The sequence below is a fragment of the Physella acuta genome, unplaced genomic scaffold (genome assembly GCF_028476545.2).
Source record: "Physella acuta isolate Inbredline_101_S28 unplaced genomic scaffold, ASM2847654v3 ptg000129l, whole genome shotgun sequence".
Lineage (NCBI taxonomy): Eukaryota > Metazoa > Mollusca > Gastropoda > Physidae > Physella > Physella acuta.
The window spans coordinates 522495-531336 of record NW_026731648.1 but is presented as its reverse complement, the minus strand read 5'-3'; positions in this window follow the sequence as shown (position 1 = coordinate 531336).

The window sequence follows — 8842 nt, the reverse complement described above, 5'->3', positions numbered from 1 at the left end:
TAATTTTGCAATCTTGTCCGTATGTCTGTGTGTATGTGTGTGTCTTTGTGTGTGTGTCTGTGTGTCTGTAAACACGATAACTTGAGTACCGTTACAGCTAGGTTGATGTAATTTCATATATAAGTATTTCATCAAAATTGTAGATCCGTATCAACTTTCGAGCGATTTCCGATAACCGGAAGTGGTACTTTTTTACATTGAATTTGTCAAACGCCTAAAACTTGAGTACTATTTCAGATAGATAAATGAAATTTCACATGTAAGTAAAAGACCGGAAGTACTAATTTACGCTATTTCCGATTTCTCAAAAACTAATGTAAAATTTATAAAGTACTAATAATATTCCTTGCTATTATGCACATTTTATTAGGCGTTAACTGGTGAGCAATTCTTTTTCTACGAGATTTTATTCTATTTTAAAAAACTTTAAGTATTTAAAATGGATTAAAATTCATGTCTATATCCCGAGTTCCCATCCCGTTTTTTTATATAAGAATATTCGAGAAAGTTCAGGGGAAATCACTCCAGGTTTATTCGATTTATCTTCCGATTCGCCTATTTTTAGAGAGTTAAACAAAACTTTTAGTTTGTCAAGTGGGGGGGGGGGGATTTTACTTATTTGGTGTTATCTGCCTAGTGGGATAGAGCATCTGATCAATAGTTTTTGTATCGGATATGTTGGCCCGGTATTTTTTTTCTCCGGGCTAAAATTTCCGTTTTGACAGGGTCAAGAGTCCGGTGCTCCTGTCTGGGTATTTCGGGTGGGTCCGACTCGTTAGACGCGGACTTCTTGACCTTGGTCACGAGTGAGGTTGCGGAAAGGGTAATTCTATCCCAGCACGCGAGCCCCCAATGTCTCCCTGAGGTCCAGCGATTGACCATTGTAGAGGGCGGAGAGTTGGCCGGGATTGCGAATATCAGGGGCGTCAGTAGAGGTGGGGGTGGGGGGGGGGGTGTCGGGATGTAGAGAGACGTCACGAACTCTAATTAACGTTAGCCCTGGACTATTCTGTTACACAAAACATTTTGCTTCAACTCTGATTGAGTGGGGCTAGCGAAACGTCTTGGTAGACATCACAATGGTAAAGCTGAGCGTCCATGTAGATCTCTCAATCCTAGATACATGTGTTTATTCGAGTGTTTCTCCAATACAATTTACACAGCAGAGAATTTTTTTTTTCGAAATCCTACTCCGGAGTTAAAAATATTATGTGATCACAAACATGGTGTTATATTTTTAAAGATAGATACTACAAATTTAAACATAAAGAACCTTTATGTTTGAAGTATTCTTGACAATCAAGCACAAAAATATTTGGGTTATGGAGTTGTTCCAATTGTAATTCAAGAACACAAACGTTTTATGACGAACTTACAATACTTGGAGACACTTCCCCCTCCATTACAAACTCACTGCTGCCAACCAGCGTACAAACAACATCAACCCAACAACCACCGTACTCCAGGATACAATGAAGTTCGTGAATTCAGGGTTCGTAGAGCAGATCTGCAACAAGTTCTTGAATAGTACACAGAAAATTTCGTCGCGCGTTGTTCGGACAACAAGCTCCGTATGGTTATTTTTAAATGAAATCAGGCATTCATTCTTTCTTATCAGTACCACTAAAACTGTCAACTAGAAACCTTAAAAATGTTTAAATCAACCCGAAAACCCGATCGACAGAACATGACAAGAGATAGAACTATACAGCAGATATGTGATGACGACCGGTTCACACAGGTAAGGCTAGACTCTGGTAGTAAATATGTGAAAAGCCTAAGTCAAGAGGTCAAGTGGAGTAGAGTTCTAAAACAGGCTCTTTGATGCTATTGCTCTAAAGTCCTATAGGAGCCGATAAGATGAAGAAGAAAACATATTAAAGACTGGCCATGATAAGCCTTGCTTATTTAAAGTTGTTTGTTTAAGGGGTACTGATTTCCATAAGAGCAATACTTTACTCATGGGGATATGGACATCACTTATATATATATATATATATATATATATATATATATATATATATATATATATATATATATATATATATATATATATATATATATATATATATATATATATATATATATATACATATATATATATATATATACATACATACATACATACATATATATATATATATATATATATATATATATATATGTATATATTGTAATATTGTAAAACGTACTTTAAACAAGAGCGGAAGATTTGCCTTGCGAAAGTTCCACAACACGAACTTTTATTTCGTAACACTTCCTGTAGTATTTTTATCTTCTAATGGAGGCTTGCTATCGAACTATTTTTCCGAGTATTTTCTTTAATATTTTTAGTTACCTTCTTTCTGCGCTCGTGTGTTTTTCCCTGTATCTCACGGAAGCTCCGATAATGTTATAAGAAAAAAACGAATGTGTCATAAAGAAAGTTATAAAAGAAGGAATAAAATGATGTAATAACATCTTCGGAAATATCAATGTGCCAATTTTAGCTTGACTATGATAATTAAGTCATAAAAGTTTGGATATTGGGACGTGTACATGACTGCTGGAATTGATGGTAAGGATAGGGGGCATTAGGGGGTGGACATTAGATGGTGGACATTAGGGGTGGACATAAAGGGGTGGACATTAGAGGGTGGACATTAGAGGGTGGACATTAGAGGGTGGACATTAGGGGTGGACATTAGAGGGTGGACATTAGAGGGTGGACATTAGGGGGTTGACATTAGGGGGTGGACATTAGGGGTGGACATTAGGGGGTGGACATTAGAGGGTGGACATTAGGGGGTGGACATTAGAGGGTGGACATTAGGGGTGGACATTAGAGGGTGGACATTAGAGGGTGGACATTAGGGGGTTGACATTAGGGGGTGGACATTAGGGGTGGACATTAGAGGGTGGATATTAGAGGGTGGACATTAGGGGGTTGACATTAGGGGGTGGACATTAGAAGGGGACATTAGAGGGTGGACATTCGAGGGTGGAAATTAGGGGGTGGAGAGAGTGGACATTAGGGGGTGGATATTAGAGGGTGGACATTAGAGGGTGGACATTAGGGGATGGACATTAGAGGGTGGACATTAGAAGGTGGACATTAGAGGGTGGACATTAAATGGTGGACATTAGATGGTGGACATTAGATAATGATAGTGGACATTAGAGGGTGGACATTAGAGGGTGGACATTAAATGGTGGACATTAGATAATGATAGTGGACATTAGAGGGTGGACATTAGAGGGTGGACTAGAAAAAGTTTCGGTTAGAAATAAAGACCTTAGAGTTTGGACATGGCTAATCAGACGTCAATGATTCCACGCAGCTTTGATGGGTACCTGATTTACGTAGAGAAACAAAGCGTATGTGTAAAATTGCCTAAAACTCTACACCTTTGTATGCCGAGGTCAATGAAACAGATGAATTCTACTTCATCTATCCCACTGTCTTGGGCATGAACGGGGAAAAAAAAGGTTTAGACAAATTGTTTGAATATGAAATTAGTACTAATTTCGGACACATCCTATGTTCATATATCTTCCTATGTGTAATAATTCAACCATATCAACCAAGAACAGACAGACTAATATACACACAAAGTGACAAACATACTCGCACACAACCTGATTCATAAATACAGACACACCGACATACGAACACGCAAGAAATTTGACAACCACAGACACGCAAACATCTACACAAACACACACAGATTATATTTGTATTGACTTCTCATGTTGGCGGGAAAAAAACTCGTAAAAATCTTGGATTGGAAGCGGAACATTTTCGCGTGATTTCAATCCTCGCTGAGTACCAGAGTAAAAATTCCTGTTCCGTACGCCATAAAACATCATAAAACTGCGTTTTATTTATTTTTACTTATTTATTTTTATCACGCCAACACTGTCATTATAAAAGCTCATACATTATGCGAACAAACGTCGTTCGCTGACATAAAACTGCTCGCTCACCTCTAGTCATGATCAGAAAAGAAACAAATATTCTTTTATCGTATCGTACCATTAAAAAACAAACGGTAGTAACGGTACGGAAACATTTGGTGATAGTAATTTCAGGGTAATGTAAGCCAGAGCCCCTCTGAATTTATTTGACTCAGCGGCGAGCCAGAGATCCGAACTCGTGACTTTTGAGTTCACAGTCGTGAACTCTACCATCTGACTATGCCGTACCCTACATAATGTAGTAGTTAAATGTATATAAATGATGCCATTGATTAGTTTTAGCTGATTAAAGTATTGGTTAGCCCTGTGTATTAGACAGCTTGTAGATGAAACAGTTTACATTATAAAAAAATACCTTAAGCAGTCGAAGGACCTAGTCTTCAGGTGTCATACAGTCTTTAATTATTATGAAAAAATGTAAGTTAGATTCAGTTTCTGTTTTATGTTAGCGATCTTACCTCCCAAAAAGACTCAATTACCAAGCCACTTTCGCAAGTGTTCTATCTATTGTTTTATTAACCAAGTGTCCGGAATTACTCTCCGACCCATTTAGATATCTGGGCTATGTCAAAACTACCACAGGTTCTAATTCGCATTCAAGAACTTCCGATATCCGGATTTCTCACTGACATACTTCGATGTCCAGTTACTGCGGCAACTCTCAAAACTATAAATATACCCATGTTCCTATCCCAATACGCACCCCAGATGACCGGATTATTTTCCGACCCACGGAAACATCCAAATCACTGTCTAGCCTTCGTCACGACGTCATCCACTTTCCTACCCCAACCTTGCCATTGGTAAGTCTGGAAACTCGCAGACATACGTCACTTCTGCTCACCCCCAGAGTCTTCTAAAACTGAGTGATTGAAAGACGTCTGCAGTCACGTGTTTAATCTGCCTGTTCTACGTCTGCGTGTCTGACCCCTCATGCCGGCTATAAGCCTGCATGGGCTGGAAGCATGTCGGGCTCAGGACAATGTCATATTTCCATTTCAATCCGATTTCAGGGGTTTCAATAGCCTCAGCTATTCAATGTCTACTTGAGAATGGTGTGAATGCTGAGTTTCTTTAACATCGAAAGGCTAGCATAGCTTAACATTATGTAAATAAAAGGTAACGGAATACAAAGGAAAAAAAAACGCATACTGAAAAAGAATTAGTTAAGGAGTTTTTGTAAAGGGGGAGGGAATGAGGGGTGGAATTTGAGAACCATTAAATTCGCGAGTAATATAGTAAGCCTACATTATAAAGTATCAATCTGAACCCCCTTTAACGAGTTGCGCCAATAAATAATTAATCGATTTTTAATGAAAATTTGAGCTCCTAATGAAATAATCCTTAATTTGACATTGATTAAACCTTCTCGGGCAGACCGAGTTACGCCGAGATGCGGAATCGCTTAAACACGTGTCTACACATACCACATATTTATATTTCATCTCGTCCAGCTAACATCAATCTGCTTGCTGCCCGCCCGGATGGTCTATCGACGCTAAGTAATTAATATCTTACACAAATCAATGTCAGCCTTACAGAGATTCTTCATGCTAGACCCGAGCGCCTGGGTGAACACATTTCTATATTTTTAACCCTGCATAGAGAAAATTAAATGTATTCTTAAACGTTACTCTTAAATTCTAGTTTTTTTCCCCGGATAATGTACGTAAACTGTGGTCCATTTCAACAATAACTAGTAAATAAGAAATTTTAAGTAAATTTTACGAATTAAAACTTGAAGAAATGGTAATTTAATGTTAAAACAACTTCGATTTTTAAAAAAAAAATATTTCATTTTCTTTTTAAAATGAGCTCGTTTGCAGCATGACTAATCAAGCGTGAATAATCAGATAATCGTAGCATGCGTTTAAAAATAGGCGCGGTAATCATTGAAAGAAAAAGGTGTAATGACCGAAAACAAAACTGCATTAAAATTTATCCGAAAAACAACACCAAAAATACTTTTTATCAGCCTCTGCATCTAATAAGAAACCACTCGCGTTTTCTCTCCCACGCATAAGGAAATCTTACAAACTCATTTTAATTTCACTTTATTTTTTTTTAGTTTACTTGCAGTGTGTCCTTCACCTTTAACTCGACGTGAGTGTTCCAGAATAGAGAAAACGTTAAAGAAGACGTCAGTAACACGTAATCGCTGAGGACCAGCTCTCAAAGACACTGTCCTATCAGGCACGGTGAACCCTCGCTATGTGCTCAGAATTTTCTCGACGGTAATCACACCGGAAATGACGCAGACGGTGCAGTCAAAAAATAGAAACTTTCCCCTAACGAAACGAAATAGTATTAGTTCAATACAATTTTATTTTGTAAAAGTAATTTTGTTACTAAAAAATAAAAAGAATTTCAAAATAATAAAATATTATATCTGCATAAAAAAGGAGTGCTAGATATCTTATGCTATATAATTCAATGGAGCAAGACATATTATAGCAGGTCTATAGAAACATATATATATATATATATATATATATATATATATATATATATATATATATATATACACTCCCAGGACAAATTCTTGACCACGCCGATGCCTTCTACAACAAGGAGTACTAGTTAGGGTCAAATTGGGTACTAGCTGACTTTGCTGGTGATAAACGGATAATGTTATAATAACCAACATCTTTACTTGACCATCTATGACTAATTCTGTAGGTAGCCTTTTATTTAGTTGGCGCCCCGACCCATCTTGATAAGTATAGACAGTAAGTATATTAACCCAGCAATATATTGACACAACCTTATATTGACACAACCTTATATTGACCCAACCTTATATTAACCCAGCAATATATTCACCCAACCTTATATTGACCCCCCCCCCAAACTTATATTGACCACCCCCAAACTTATATTGACCCAACCTTATAGTGACCCAAACTTATATTGACCCCCCCAGCCTTATATTGACCCCCCAACCTTATATTGACCTCCCCCCAACCTGATATTGACCCAACCTTATATTGACCCCCCAACCTTATATTGACCCAACCTTATATTGACCCAACCTTATATTGACCCAACCTTATATTGACCCAACCTTATATTTACCCAACCTTATATTGACCCAACCTTATATTGACCCTACCTTATATTGACCCAACCTTATATTGACCCAACCTTATATTGACCCAACCTTATATTAACCTAACTTCTGTGACGTCACACAACCTTGTATGGATGCACATGAAATAAAATGCAAACAATAATGAAAACAATAAAATAGCGAAACCCTTATGTATGTTTAGTGCTCACAATTTAGACATTTGTTTGCACGATTGTTATAGGCAGGAATTCAATGAAAGTAGCGGCTATAAGTGAACTTAGGTGAAGAAAAAAAGATACCGATTCTAAGCATGGTCATAAAGTAAATATAATTTCGACTTATGAAATGACGGTTTTAGAGTATTTATAGTAACGTTAGTATACATTGCAAATACAATGAATATATATACAAAACTAAAATACAAGAAGTCTTACTTTTTAAAAAATGAAAAAAAACTGCGAAGAAAATTGAATAAAAATCTGTAATCAGGGTAAAAAATAGCACAAGGCCATGACGTATTTGAATAGGGACTGGATGCGAAGAAAAATGCTATTCGTTATCCGCGTTCTATTAGGGTTAATAATACACGGTGGTTATACTCGTTTTAATAACACAATAACTTCAATGAAAAAATCTGATTGGCTGTGCGGGTAACACGTGACAAGAGCTCGATTTTATTTAAAAACTGGGGAGAAAAGGGGGGAGGGGAAAGGTGGGGGGGGGCGTGTCGTAAATTACATACCGCATGAGTGAACAATTTTATAAGTACGAGATCGACCGAGATTAAACGAGATATTAAATCTGACTAGTTCTATGGCAAACCTTGTATGTAAGAATACCAATTATCCGCGAAGCTCTCTCGAATCTCACAGTTCATCAGCAATAACAGTCCAATAAAGAATATTACAAAAAATAACAAAGTTACTAACGTAAAATAGTCACAACGTTATAAGCTACGGTTCACAGTATATTTTTAAATATAAATAAAACATCCGATAACGTTTAACTAGATATAATTTTTTTTAAATTGTTGATAAACTAAAAAAAAACTTATAATTCACTTTTCAGTCTGATAGAAATGTTTACCGAAGCTGCTCCGCGGAGTGGCGCGGCTAGCAGAAGGTACGCGCCGAAACTCAAGCCATTTCTCCCGTTAGCAGAAGTGAGGGGGATCTCCACCAGAGCGCTTTCTAAACGAGGGGAGGGGGATGGGATAAAAATAAAAACAGGGTAGAGGGATTTCTGTGGGAGGGACGTGGTCGGTTCTTATTACGATTATTTTGAAAGATACACTATTAGTTGTGGGGGGGGGGGGGGGGGGGGGGGGAATGCTGACTTGATCTTAGAGTCTCGTGATTTCGCAGCTTTCTCGGTCGGTAAAGTGCGAGAGATTTAAAGTCTTAAAAAGTTATTAGTCGTGATAAAAGAGAGGACTATAAAGACGACGCCGGAAATTATTATTTTTGTGGGATGATTGTGATTAAAAATACTTTATTTTAATATTAAAAGAAAAAAATGAAGCTATAATTATTGTATAAATCTTGATAGATCAGAATAAGGGTTGAAGGTTAAAAGGAAGGAAGGATTAAAAAAAATGATTTTCTAGCATAAATGTTTTTTTCAGGGAAAATGTTTTTAAAAAAAAACGGATAACAATTATTATTTTTTTTATTTGCTATATTTTATATAGCTGTATCATGACGCGGGCGCTGGAAATAATTGAGGATTCATATTAATATATCCCGACACACGATTCAGCTAACCCCCCGCCTCCCGCACATACACACACGCACACACACATCCACACACGCTCAC